General features: G+C 40.8%; 1 protein-coding gene across 1 annotated transcript in view; it reads left to right on the top strand.

The window, feature by feature from the left end:
* Positions 1 to 40: 40 nt before the first annotated feature.
* THEMIS2 (thymocyte selection associated family member 2) overlaps positions 41 to 15087 on the top strand; it is a 61125-nt gene continuing 46078 nt past the window's right edge. The window contains exons 1-2 of the mRNA XM_056795438.1: positions 41 to 537; positions 1324 to 1545. The gene's annotated coding sequence lies outside the window, so the exon portion shown is untranslated. The remainder of the gene's footprint in view (positions 538 to 1323; positions 1546 to 15087) is intronic.

Below are 15087 nucleotides of genomic sequence, written 5' to 3'. Positions count from 1 at the left end.
TGTCACCTTTATAGTAATTGATCCAGAAAGAGGATAGATTCCCCTCCCCCCCAAGGTCTATTAGTAAGAGCCCCCTCCTGGACACTGAGGAGAATGATCTTAAGTAGGCCATCATCAGTCCAAAAAGTTGAGCAGTTTAGATTTACTGGACCCCATCATCAGTTTGTAGTGGAGCAGTTTGCAGATGGAAAAGTAGAGTTAGCTCAGGTCATTTTCCTAGACACGGGTCTGGAACAGACCTGAGTATGAATACATCATGAGTGCTGTGTCTCCTGTGACTTTGGTGTCCCACAATTGTCAGATATATTGTTTTTTAATGATGGGATTCTATTGTTAAACGGAAACCCAGAATATATTGCACTCTGCATGTGGGACAGCGACCACAGGACTTGGGGGTTGGTTTGGCTTTTTGTTTCCATTTTTTTTTAACTCCAGAAATTGGACCAGGGCACCTTGACCTGCCCCTAGCATTCCTTCTCCAGCTTCCTGAGTGCTTCTCTTAAGATGCCATCATCCTGAAATGAAAAGCAGTGTCTGGTAGGTGATTCAAGTTCTCTGAAGATCTGATTTCTTCTAAGCCTTCTTGCTGACCAGCTCTCTTATAGCCTTAGGCAGCTTTTCTTTCCCCTTAACTTGAAAGGAAAGCAGCTAAAGGAACCACTTCCATGTCCAAGACATTTTTTCTCCCTGAAAAGTGCCTCTAATTTGTTGATATTGAGTTAGACTCCATCTCATAGTCACGGGACAAATAATTTGATATCAGAACAATATTTTTACCATGGTGTGTGTGTATGTATGTGTTACACAAATCTGTAGGAACTTTTTTAATCTGTAGGATAATATGTGTACAGAGCCTCAAAAATATGTTTGAGTGATACAGTTTTCTTGCCTTGGTAATTATAGAGACAGTTTTGGGGACTGAGCAAATGAGATTTTTTTCTTCTTTTTTAACTTTTTTTTAAACCCTTACCTTCCATCTTGGAATCAATACTCTGTATTGGTTCCAAGGCAGAAGAACAGTAAGGGCTAGGTAATGGGGGTTAAGTGACTTGCCCAGGGTCACACAGCTGGGAAGTGTCTGAGGTCAGATTTGAACCTAGAATCTTTTGTCTTTAGGCCTGGTTCTCAATCTACTGAGCTACCCAGCCCCCCCCCCCCCCCCCTTTTCAAAGCAAAAGAGGTGTAGGCACTGTCCAGCAAACCTCCTGGCCTGTGCCTTGATGATAATAAAACTGTTGCCAGAGATGCACATTGTAGTTTTCACTTCTGTTTGTGGGGCAAATGTAACGTATTCCCTCTTTGCTCTCATTCTATCCATTTCAGGATCCTGGCTGAAGGAGGAGACACCTCATTCTGACTTACAGCACATTGGGGCCCATGAGTGGCATTCTACTGCTCAGCCTTCTCAGCATGAGCTGGGCATATTGCTGCAGAATAATGGAACCATGATGTTAGCTGTTCAAATTCAGACTTCCTTGTGCAAAATTCTCTTATTCAGCATGGAGCAGAAACATGGTCATTCTTAGACCCACTGCCTTTTTGAAGGTAAAATTCCCCACTTAATTTTAAATAAGCTTGGCCATGTCACAGTGAATTCTGGATTAGGAAGTGGCCTCCTAAGTTGCATGAGGACTCTGAGTTACAACTCAAAGTGGGCAAGAATCAATTTGGCCTCTTAGGGTACTGAGGAGTTCAGAAGATAAAATAAGCAGTTCATGCATCAAGAAAAACTGTATTTAGGACAGACCTCCATTTCAATTCAGCTAATATTTATTTAAGCTCCTGTTGTGTGTTGGACCTTGGAAGAAATAACAAAGATAAATACTTTGACATCAGGGAGCATACAAAAAGATTTTTGTTGTTCAGTCATTTCAGTTGTGTCTGGCTCTTTATGACCCTATTTGGGGTTTTCTCAGTACAGATATTAGAGCGGTTTGCCATGTCCTTCTCCAGCTCATTTTTTCAGATGAGAAAACTGAGACAAATAGGGTTTAAGTGACTGGTCTAGGGTCACCCAGGTAGTAACTGTCTGAGGCCAGATTTTGAATTCAGGAAGAGGAGTTCCTGACTCCAGGCCTGACATGCTATCCAATTTGCCACCTAGCTGCCCTATACAAAGATAGACAAATACTATTTAAGTGTATATTAAAGGGCTGAATCAGTTAGATGAGAATTTCTAGGATGTGGAGATAATAGCACCAGGGAAATCAGTGAAGCCTTCCTGGAAGAGGAGAAACAGGTTGGGGTGGGTAGGGGAATACCTAAATGATGTGAAAACAATCTTGGGGTTTTAATGATGTACTAGCAAGATTGGAGTCCATGTGATATGGCACCCAGAGAGGCTAAGGGAAGTGAAAGGCCTGGTATCCAGAATCTTGGAAGTGATTACTTGCTGTACTGCTCTCCAGTAAGGCAACATCTTGACCACTCTCTCCTCAATGCCACCTTTTAGGAAGTGACAAATGAAGAGTGGGCATGATGAAGGCTATGGAGATGACAATGTGTCACAGTCAGCTAGAGAAGCAGATGAAATTTGGCCTAGTCAGAAGATTTTGGGGGGATGGTGACTAATCAAGTCAAGCATCTGAAGAAATGGAATAGGAATGAAATGTGTTGACTGCCTTCTAGGAGGCAGAATGGAGAACACCTGGGGCTTAGGGGGGAAGAGGAGCTGGGTTCCAATTTGACATAAAGACCCACAAGAGCAATGTGCTGCCTTAGGAAATGATGGTTTTCCTTTTTCCCAGAGGTCTGAAGTTTGGTGACCATTTACTGGAGAAACTGAAGATGAGATTCTCAGGGGCTTGTGGGTGCACACTTAGGGGGCTTCTAAGATCCTTTACAGCTCTGATTCTGTGGGCTTGAGCTTATAGGAGTCAATCTCAGTAGACATATATTTGGAAAAATATACATTATGTATTTAGTCATGAAAAGTAGTGTTCACAAAGGCATAGGGATGGCAATCAAAATAAATAGGAAACAAGTAGTTTGGTTGGTGTGTAGACATTGAGTAAATGAAAGGGAGTTGTATATAATAAGGATATGGTTCTTATATGTGATTCTTCTTCATTTCCCATCTCTGTGCCTTTTTTTTAATATATAAAACTTCCACCTCAAAATCAATACTGGGTATTGGTTCTAAGGCAGAAGAGTGATAAGGGCTAGGCAACCTCTCTGTGTGTGTGTGTGTGTGTGTGTGTGTGTGTGTGTGTGTGTGTGTGTGTGTGACTTGCCCATGGTCACACAGCTGGGAAGTATCTGAGGTCAAATTTGAACCCAGGACCTCAGGCTTGGAATGCTGTTTCTCTTCACCTTGTCTCTTAGAATCCTTAGTTTCCTTCAAGACTGGATAGCACCTTCTACATGGAGCTTTTCCTAATCCCCTTGCTTACTTATGCCTTCCCCTTCTATTTGACTTTGCTTTGTATTTATTTTGCATGTATTTAAATAAGTATATGGTATTTTCTTTGATAGAATCTAAGTCCCTTGGGAGAAGAGAAGGTTTCATTTTTGTTTTTTATCCCGAGCATCTAACACAGTATCTGACACAGAAAAGGTTTTTAATAAGTGCTTGTTGATTATTTGAATAAGGCTGGGGAGTCAGGTTTGAGCTAAGTTTTAGAAGGCTTTAAATACCAAGCTCTATCAAAGAATTTATATTATGTTCATTGGGCCCAGGGGAACCCACAGAAAGCTTTAAAGCAGGGAAGTAATGTGATCAAACCTGTGCCTTAGGAAGATTTCTCTGGCAGTATGTACAGGATACTCTCTAGAGGCAGAGAAAACAGGAAAGATGACACCATCCCAGATGGTAGGTCATGAGGACTGGAGCTAGGATGGCAGCAACAGGAGTAGGAGGGGGAAGGCAAGGAGGCAACAACTGTCCAAATATGGGAAGTAAAAGAGAGAAGAGTCTAAAATAAAAATACTGGGCTTTTAATGTTTGCCAAGTGCTTTGCTCACCACATGTGTGATTCTCTACATTTCTCAGAAGGCTCAGATATTTTAAGTGACTTGCTTAGGGTCCCCCAGTGGTATGTGTTGGAACCCAAATTCTAAGTCCAAGTGCAGGGCTCTTTCCACCACCTTGCAATGAATGATTGTGAAGGTTGGAGCCTGGGAGACTGGCAGTGATGACAAAGGCCATACCCCAAGGCAACTTGGAGAATGGAAGGGGCCGTGCCACACTGTGAATCAGTGACTGAATGAGAGCTAAATCCAGGCCTTCTGAGGCCCAGTCCAGTGCTCTTTACCTCCCCTTATTTTGTCTAGCCACTCCTACTTTACAGAGGAGGAAATGAAGACACTGGACTGATAAAAAAGGAGAAGAATAACAATCTGAAATAGAAATCATAACAGGCCTAAATTGTTGAGGATTGCCTTCAAATACCTGTGAGTTTTGTGTGATCCAGAGGACCAGAAGAGCTCTAGGAGCCCTTACTTCTCTGCCATGCCAGAGCCAGGGAGACTGATAGAAGATGCCTTTGCATAGGGCCCCAGAGAGACACTTGGAAGGAGTTCCTACAGGTGAGGGGAGAAGCCTAGAGCAGGCAGCAAGGTGTTCAAGGGCACAGAACTATTGAATTCCAACATAAGCCAGAGTTCTGTTGCCAGGCCAGCATCCTTTCAAGCACTGCAGCAGGCTCCCTTGCTTTGGTGCAGACAGGCAAAGAAGTGATTTCAGTCTTCAGCCAACATATGTGTCCCACTTGTGTGGAGCACCATAGACAATGTCTAAAAGGATCATATCTGTGAGTCCTCAAGAAGTAGGGGGTAGGAAGAAGAAAAGAATTATCTGTCCTGCTTGGCTGAGGCAGCTGCTGCTTTGTCCTCTTCTCTGCTGTCCTCAGCACCCTTGAGAAAGAACATGCATGTCACCTGCCTCCCCAGGATATCTTCAGTGCCCACTGTAATACCCAGACACTTATCTTCTACAGAAAGAGGTGGAACTGGGAGGGGCAGAGAGTACATGCAGGTAAGTATAATACGATGAGGGGAGTGAGAGGACAAAGGAGAGCTTCAAGCAGTCAGTAAATAATCCAGGAATATCTGAGGAAAGAGAAAAATTCCATGATAATGCCAGAAGGGGTCCTCATGTACCACCAGACATCCTGGCTAAATGCAGACTGGAAGCTATTGGAGGTCAGGGACTCTCAGGTTTTTTCTTCCTATCCTCAGCACCTGGCTCACTGACACAGAGTGGGTACTTGGTAACCGTTTGTTGAGTTTACTGAATCAAACATTCAAAATGTCCTCTTTCTACTCCATGCAGTCTATGTCAGCTACTTATGTGAGTGCAGAGGACCACCTTCTTGGAGCTGTGTGCCATGCCGGTGGCTGCCAGGAGGTGACATCCTTTTCTGGGAAGGGTTTGATGGCACAGAATGGGCATGACTTCTGAGCTACTCACTGGAGAGGGAAATTAATTGTTCCCCATGAGAATCTTCTCACTGCCTGATCTGTCGGGCATTAGCAGCAGCATGGGAGGCTCTGACTGCAACTTGCCTAGCCTTTGTGTTCCCCACTGCAACTTACCCCTCCTTTGTTTCTCCTTCCCTATCTCTCCTTTGCTTCCTCTATTTCTGCCTTCATCTCTTTACCTCTTTGCAGAGCTGTCTCTAGGGAATACAAACTCAGGACCATAGTATTGGAGGAGGGAGAGGCTCGGAATCAAGACAGGGCTTCTTCCATCCTCAGCAGGATTCTACTTCTAGACCTTCTTAATACTCTCTCCTTTATGTTATCGCTCCTTCTTTGTGCCTCGCTGGACACAGTTATATCTCTTCTCTTCCACATCTTCATCCTCACAGCTCACCTTTAAAGATGACAGTATTTTCCTCACAACAATCCTGAAAGCCTTTTTTCAAATAATATCTATTTTACAAATAAGGAAACAGCTCTGAGCTAATGTCAGAACTAGCACTCCAGCCCAAGGCTTCTAACTTGATGACCATGTCCTTTCTATGATACCACATTGCTGCTCTTATTCCCTTCCTCCCTTCTATATCCCCTTGCCCAAGTTCCTGGTCTCTGGTGTCCTGATTCCAGTCTCTTAAGTACATCTCAGTCAATAAACATTTAGTAAGGCCCTGTGTACCAGACACTGTTTTAGTTGCTCGATTTACAAGTACAAAGAATGAACTTCCTAACCTCAAGGAGCTTCTCATGATGGGGGAAGAAGTATAAAAATATGTATGGGTTATATGTAGATGTGCATATATTTGTGTATACATACACAAAATGAAAAATAAATGGTAGTTTGGGAGGGAAGACACATGCGGAATGAATTCATGCAGAAGATGGTACTTGAGCTGCTTCTTAAAGGAAAAGAGAGATTATAAGGTGGATATAAGGATGGAGGTACCCATTCTAGACAAATGGGATGGCAAGTGCCAAGGCATGGAGATGGGGCTTAGAGGAGTGAAGGCTAGTTTTCTGGGATTGCAGTGTATGTGTGTCCTGGGGTAGAGGGAGAATGCTAAAGTTTGTTGGAGCCTTAAAGACTGGGTTGGAGCTAGGTTGTGAAGGGCTTTAGAGGCCACAGGGGGACCCGAGTTTGACTTGGCCTTGCAAATCACTTGACTTGTCACTTGCCTCTTTAAAGTAAGAGGGTTGGGTCAGATGACCTCTGTGATCTTGCCTTGTCACAGATGTGACATTTGAATGAAGTGGCTCCTTACTGTCAGTCCAGTTTTCTTTCCATAGCAACATAGAGTCAGAAGAAAAGGAAAATGTCTCAACAAAGCCTTTGGGATGATTATGTTGTGAGAGGGCCAAAATTCTGTAGTCTTAGATCAAAATTCAGAGTCTCTGCATTATGGAAACAGTGGTACCCCCTAATTCAGCTGCTTTCCCTGCTATATGACATACATTATATATAGCTATATGCTATGTGTCCTGCTATATAGTCTAGGGGTGGAGGTAGAACATCAGGAAGAAGACCCAAGCTTTCTCCACCCCACCCCACTCCCATATCTTCAGACAGATGGAAAATCCAAGAAAAAAATCAGCCATTTTCCCAGCTCAAGTCATCACAGAGAGACAAGATGGGTCTTCTAGCACTGGGGGATAGGGGTCCATCCAGGAAAGATAACATGTGGAGCATTTTCAGCATTGGGAGAGCCTGTGCACTAGAGAAAGAAAAGACTCCAAATCCAGCATATAGGGGCCTAATCCTGTGCAGGAAAAGAGGCCTGCTGGCAGGCCCAAATCCAGGGCTGACTTCATAGGAAGGGGCAACAGCCATGTGGTTCTGATTCCAGGAAAGAAGCAGGGATCTCAGTTCTACCCTCCAGTTCAGCCTGCTATTGGACGAATCAAAGCAGGAATCCCAAACTGAAGAGAAGTTTGTAGTTCTGTCATTAAGAGCCAAAAGAGCTTTCTAGCGAACTGATAGTGGCTGAGTTAAGCCATAGTTATACTAGAATTCCAAATGGAGAAATTCTATAGATATGTCCTTCTGATCCAGGTTGGGAACTTCCAGAGCTCAGATCAAAAGATCAAGAAATTAGGCTATCCTAGATCAGATTATGCTAGGAGCACTGAAATCTTGCAGGTCCCTAACCTGAGCTATCCTTGAGATCTTGGAATGACCCAAATATCCCCAAGAAAGTAGCAGAAGGACCAACCTACACACTCCCCTTAGACGTGTGCAGAGCCTAGGCTTAAAATTAAATCAGGGAGTGAAGTGGAAGTATGAACAAATGAAAAGCCATTAGTGACAAAAGTGATGCTCAGGACAAATTCAGAAGAGAATGACTCCAAAACAGCATAAAGCAAAGCCTTAAAATGGGACACAGTTTAAGTCCAAGTTCAACTATAATTCCTGGAAGAGATAAAGCAAAAGTTTTAAAAAGTTTTTGTAAATGAAATAAGAACTATGAAAAAAAGAATTGGAAAGGGAAATGAATATGATTGCCTTGAAACTTGGATTAATTGCAGCTAGGTGGTGCCATAATGCATAGACTGGTCAGGAAGATTCATCTTCCTGAAATCAAATCTGAAAGACATTTACCAGCTGTTTAACCCTGGGCAAGTCACCTAACCCCATTGGCCTTAGTTCCTTATCTGCAAAATGAGCTGGAGAAGGAAACAGCAAACCACTCAAATATCTTTGCCAAGAAAAACCCTAGAGACAGAAACCACTGAAATGATGATGACAACAAAACTTTACCCAAGGAAAAACTCAGTGAAAATTAGAAAGGACCAAATAGAAATTAGTTCTTGAGAAAATAAGAAAATCAAAAGAACTGGGGGAAAAAAATAGAAGAAATCTTATGGTATCTCATAGCAAAAACAACCAATTTGGGAACAGATGAGGAGAAATACTTAAAGAATCATTGGGCAAACAGATACGTATGGCCAAAAAAGAGTTTAGAACATCATATTTCAAGAAATCATAAGAGAAAACTGCCCAAATCTAGAACCAGAGGGTAAAGCCGAAATAGCATAGAAAATTTCCAGAAGCATTATAGCCAAAATCCAGAGCTTCTAGGTCAAAGAGAAACTACTTTTCAAGCAGACAGAAAAAATGTAAGTAGTCATAGAATCATACATAGTTTAGTAACCACCATTACAAAGGAGTAGAAAACTTGGAATACAATACTGTAGATGTAGGTTTATAATGAAACTTACCTCACCTATCCAAACTGAATATAATCCTACAGGATTAAAAAAAATCTTTAATGAAATAAAGGACTTCCAGTCATTCCAGATGAAAAGACCATTGGTGCATAGAAAATTTGAAGATTAAACACAAGAGTCAAGAGAAACCCAGAAAATTAAACATAAGCTAGCAATCAGAGGGGACTAAATAAGGATAAATTGTTTGCTTTCTAAATGGGAAATGTTATTAAGGATGGAAAGGGAAGAAAGAGGAATGTTGAATGGGGGAAGTATGTGTGCGATTTTCCATAGTCTAGATGCTCAAGTAGAAACCCATACAAACAAAACAGAAGACGTGGGGGGAGCTTGGCACTTGAACCTCACTCATCTGACCTGATAACATTTTTCAACCCTTCCCCATTTGACAGGAACTTTTTCAATTTCCAATTCTTTGCCACCACAAAAAAAGAGAGAGGGGGCAACTAATTTTTTGTTGTTTTCTACCTAAAAGTTTATTTTGCTTGGAACTTTTCTCTACCTTTCCTCCCCCCCCCCCCCCCCCCCCATGCTTTCTAAATTGGGTGAGGAAGGAGGGAGGGAAGGTAAATGTTTGCTGATTGAAAAAAAATTCATTAAAAAAATATTTAGGGAAGCAGTTGTAAAGGCAAGAGAACTGCCAGATAGCCATTGGTCTTAAGGGCCTGTAGGAGTCTAGGTAAGACACTTGTCTACTCTCCTGGGGTGAGGGATATTGAACTCATCCTGTCCTATGATATCACCCAAACTCATTGTCTTAAGGCAAGCAATACCTCCTTGGGAGGGAAAAGTGAAAGAGAACTCTAGTGGGTAGGGAATGAATGGAGTTTTTATTAGTATACTTCAGGCTGATCAGATTTTCCTACAGATAGCAGTCAGATATGGGCCAAAGGATCTGGTAGTCCAGGGGGAGGGGAATCTAATAACAGAGAATGACCACAGAGGTAATTAATCATAATAGCTGCATTTATATAGCATCTTGAGGTTTGCAGGAGCACTTTACATGCATTATTTCATTTGATTCTAAACAACCTAGGGAGGTAGGTGCTCTTATTTCCTTTTTACAGATGAGGAAACAGGCTGAGATTAAATATTTGCCCAAGGTCACACAGGTAGGAAGGGTTAGAATTCACTTATGTTTTGCAGACTTTCAAGTGCAGCACTATCTACTGTGTCACTTAGCCACCTCCAATATGTGTTAGAATGAGAAGATATTAGACCTGGAAGATCAGATATCTCAACTCTGAGCCCCTTACTAGCTATGTGGCTAAGCAAATCCATTACATGTCTTTGAGTCTCAGGGTTTTCATTTGAAAAATAGAAAAAGTTGCTGCATCATATTCTGTCACTCGATGTTTTGAAGAAAGTGCCCTTTAGACATCAGAATCTATGATAGCTGGGTGGCTCAGTGAATTGAGAGCCAGGTTCAGACACTTCCTTGCTGTGTGACCCTGGGCAAGTCACTTAACCCCCATTGCCTAGCCCTTTACCACTCCTCTGCCTTGGAACCAATACATAGTATTGATTCTATGGTGGAAGATAAGGGTTTGGTTTTTTTTTTTAATCCTATAGAACTGTCAGATGCTACTACTAGCAATATTTTTGATAATAATGGTTAAGCTGTAAGGGACTTCAGAAGTCATCTAGCTCAGCTCCCTCATTTTACTGAGGCTCAGAAGAGAGAAATTACTTTTCTAAGACCATACAACTAGTTATTGAAGAACTGAAACTAGAACTCAGTTCTAACCTCTCAAGCTACTCCTTTAATTTTTAAATGAAATTAATAAGCAATAACATGTAAACATTTCCATATTTTAAAAAAGAATTCTACAAGAAATATAGTAATACCAACACTTTCTTGCTAGTCCGTGTCCCCATTTGAACTTCCTTCTGTGCATCTTTTAAAGTTTTTTCGAAGCTTTTTTAAAATTTTCTTCCTTTTTTGTTTGGCATCACTGCTGCCCTCCACTCACTCCTAACTCTCCCCAAAATAAAAGTCTTCCTCTGTCATATGTATAGTCTTGCAAAACAAATTCACACATGGACCATGTCTGAAAATGCTTAGCTTACGCTGCCCCCTCAGTCCATTATCTTTTCTAAGAGATGGGAAACAGGCTTCATCATCAGGCTTCTGAAGTCATGATTGCTAGTACCTTTTCCATTGTGGATATCTTGTCGTATTTAAAGAGTCAGGAAAGGATGAAGAGAAAAATCCATTCATTTCAATATCCTTAATTCTAGAGAATCCCTGCCCTCTAAATCATGCTGCCTTTCCCTGCTGCTGCTGCTGCTCTTTCCTTGTTACAATGGCAGAGTCAGCTTCGGCAGGAAGCTGGAGCCAGGCCACCATTATAGCTTGAGCCTGTCCAGTTCAGTTTGATTCAGAAAACATTAGCTGCCTACTACATGCAGATCTCTATACTAGGTATTAGGGAAATAATTACAAGAACAATTTTGTTACTTTCTTTGAAGTTGCTTGCAACAGGTACATGGATAAGTATTTGAGGAAGGAGAAGACACCAGTGCTTGGTGGGGAGGGGTCACCAAAAGCTTCATTAAGTAGGTGTTACCTAAACAAGGCAGGGTTTCTTCTTATTGAATCTTTTCTTTCTTTTAATAACAAATTTCCACATGAGTTTTCCCAAACTATGTGATTTATATTGTCTCCCTCTCTTTTTCCCTCCCCACTTCTGGAGTTGACAAGCAATTCAGGCTGGATCATATGTGTATTATCAAGCAAAATATTTCCATATTCATTTTTGTAAGTGAAAAATCTTATAAAACCAAAACCCCAAATCATATACCCAATAAGTCCCTCAAAATAGTCCTGGATCCTTGTATGGCTGTTAGTAGCAGTCTATCACATTTGATCATCCCACAATGTTTCAGTTACTGTGTGTGATGTTCTCCTGGTTCTTCTCTTTTCCTCTGTATTAGACCATGTAGGTCTTTCTAGTTCTTTCTAAAGTCATCCTGTTCATCATTCCTCATAGCACAATAGTATTCCATTGCTATCATGTGCCACATTTTGTTCAGCCATTCCCCAGTTGAGGGACATCCCTTTAGTTTCCAATTCTTTGCCAGGAAGGCAGGGTTTCCAAGAGATGGAAAGGAGGGAATGCATTCCAGGCCTGGGTTAATAATGTAAGGAGGTGGGAGGTACAGCATCAAGGGATGTTCATTCAGGGACTGATTATTAAACCATTTGGGATAGAAGATTAATTTGGAGAGCTAGAAGGTTCCAGATTGCAGAGGATCTCGAATAGAGAGGGGGATATAGGCTGATTTACCGTTCTGAGTAGTTGATTGTTGATCCTATGGATAATGCACAAATTACTCTAACATAAACTTTCCTCTATCAAAAACAGTGGAAACACCACATTTTTACTCTAACATTACAGAACGTGCCTCAGGAAGAGGTTGACATGGCATTGAGAGAATGAAGATGGGAAAGTAAACCAGTTGCACAGAGTGCATATAGATGAGATCCAAGCTGAAGGTGACATAATTGGGAAGATATTGAAGGACCAATATACAAGGTCTCTGACCAAACACAGGAAAAATCTTGGACCTTATTAATAGTGTGAAAAGGTAACTGAAAAAGCAATGAATGAATGGAAAAGGCATCATGTAAGTGCTTCAAAGTAATAAACATTAACAGCCTGCTCTAGGGTAGCTGGGTGGCATAGTGAATAGGGCACTGGCCCTGAAGACAGACACATCTTACTGAATTCAACTCTGGCCTCCGACACTAGTTTATGTGACCCTGGGCACTTAATCCTGTGTGCCCCAGTTTCCTCATCTGTAAGACAAGCTGGAGAAAGAAATGACAAACCATTCCAGTATCTTTGCCAAGAAGACCCCAAATGGAGTCAGGAAGAGTCAGATACAACAAAAATGACTGAACAAAACCCCTGCTACATGTTAGGCACTGTCTAAAGAAAGTCGTAAGACAGCCCCTACCTTCAAGCACACCACAATCTAATGGAGAAAGACAATAGCCTAGAAAGGGGGGATGGGAGGAGGGGGAGGACGATCTGAAGCTGGGGTGGGAAACGATTTGAGGAAGTGTGAGTTGACTTCAACTTGTAAGATAGCATTTCTAGAGATCATGAAATTCTGGAGAGCATCTGGGTGGGAAATGAAAAAGGTGTTTCCTGGGTGCCCTCAATTCCTGGGAGGTCTGAGAGGAGCCTGTTCCCTACTCTCTCCAACTAAGGCAGAGGCCCATGGGTGTTGATCTTTCAGCTTCATGCTTACTCTGGGCTAAGCCCCAAGGGTACAAATACAAAAGTCTGCCCGCTCTTCTCAAGGAGCTCTCATTCTAATGGAAGTGACAGCATATGTGGAAGGTTTTAGCTGCAAATTTAATATAAAAAGTCCAAGTACTATATACAAATTGAAGACATCCTTAATGAGGGTGTTAGTAGATAACCATTAGACTTTCTCAAGTGATACTTAAAATCATTGCCTCTTTATCATTTTATAGTTAACTGAAAAATGCAGAAAATATGATTCCACTGTATGTTTGTTGATTGTGAAAAAGCATTTGATTCAGCAGAACAAAATAGTGCCTTACAAACTCTTATTAAATAAAGTGTCTCCTATCTAGACATTTACTGGAGCTAGCTCATTTTTTCTTTGAAGAGACAATTATTAAAATTTCTGCTCAAGTATTCACATTTTGGGAATAAGTAAATGCCACAAATTGATCTATTTTGTGATAGACTAAAAAGCAATGAGAGAAAATGTTAATAATGGAAATTAAACATTAAAAAAAAAAGAAAGCAAACAGCAGCTAGGTGGCTGCAATGGACAGAATGCCAGACCTGGAGTCAGGAAGAACTCATCCTGAGTTCAAATTAAGCCTCAAACATTTACTACCTGTGTGACCCTGGGTAAGTCATCATTCTTCCTATTTATTTCAGTTTCTTTATCTGTCAAATGAGCTGGAGAAGGACATGGCAAACCACTCCAGTATCTGCCCAAAAAAACCCAAATGGGGTCACAAAGAGTTGGAAACAACTGAGCACAACAGAACAAAAGTGTATTTTGTAGAGCCAGTTGCTAAACATTTACCAGTACATTTCTGTGCTTATCTATCAAAAACCTTTAAAATTCCTTGGAAGATATAATAACAAGTGAATCCTGTTCAATGATCCTTTGATAATAAACATCAGGGGAAGCATAAAACCAATTAGATGTCTATTTGACAAAGGTATTCACTACTATTGAAGAAAGATTACAGTGCAGAGTCCAAGTCAAAGAGAGTTTCTCTTTAGATGCTCCTTGTTGACATCAAACTATATCATTATAGAGCCTTATGGAAGAAAACTATTTATACTTCACCTTTCTGTGGGTGACCTGCTTCATCAGCTGTCCTCTGTAGTGGGGACTGATCACAGCATTGGTCAAATTTCTTAAGTCTCTCAAAATTGTTCAGTTTTATAATATTGTTATGAAAGAAATTGTTTTCATGGTTCTACTCACTTTGTTCTGCATCATTTAAGTTTTCCCAGGTTTCTCTAAGACCCCTTTAAACATTTCTTTTAGCAAAATGGAATTCCATTACATTAACATGCCATAATATGCACAAAAATTTCCCAATTGATTAGTATCCCCATAGTTTGCCATCAAAAAAGAGCTATTTTAAAAAATAGTTATTTAGACTATTTTTCCATGATTATGTGATTCGTTTTCTTTCCCTCCCCACTTCCCTACCCCTCCCAGAGCTGACAAGCAATTCCATTGGGTTTTACATGTATCATTGTTCAAAACCTATTTCTATATGATTAATATTTGCAATAGAGTGATCATTTAAAGCGAAAACCTCCAATCAATCATATCCCCATCAAACCATGTGATCAATCATATGTTTTTCTTCTCTGTTTCTACTCTCACAGTTCTTTTTCTGGATGTGGAGAGTGTTCTTATAAGTCCTTCAGGATTGTTCTGGACCATGCATTGTGCAAATATATATTTGATCATTCCACAATGTTTCCATTTCTGTGTAAAGTGTTCTGGTTCTGCTCCTTTTGCTCTGCATCCATTCCTGGAGGTCTTTCCAGTTCACATGAAATTCCTCCAGATCATCAATTCTTAAAGCACAATAGTATTCCATCACCATCAGATACCACAATTTGTTCAGCCATTCCCCAATCAAGGGACACCCACCTCATTTTTCAATTCAAAAAAGAGTTGTTATATTTTTGTAAACAAAGGACCTTTTCCTCTTTCTTTGATCTTTTTTGGAATGTAGGCCTAGTAGTGGTCAAAGTATTGAATGTCATAGTTTAGTGTATTCCATCCATGAGGGAGTTTAAGTGTAATATGCGAGACTGACAAAAACCTTATTGTAATTTAATTATAAGGCAAGAAGGAAAAACACTTTTCATACCCTACTTTTTCTGTATTTAAATGTTCTTATTAAAAATCTAGTCTGGCACT

This window comes from Monodelphis domestica, chromosome 4 (assembly GCF_027887165.1).
Source record: "Monodelphis domestica isolate mMonDom1 chromosome 4, mMonDom1.pri, whole genome shotgun sequence".
In the NCBI taxonomy this organism is placed as follows: domain Eukaryota; kingdom Metazoa; phylum Chordata; class Mammalia; order Didelphimorphia; family Didelphidae; genus Monodelphis; species Monodelphis domestica.
The sequence above is the reverse complement of the archived record's forward strand: the minus strand, read 5'-3'. Positions and strand labels throughout refer to the sequence as shown.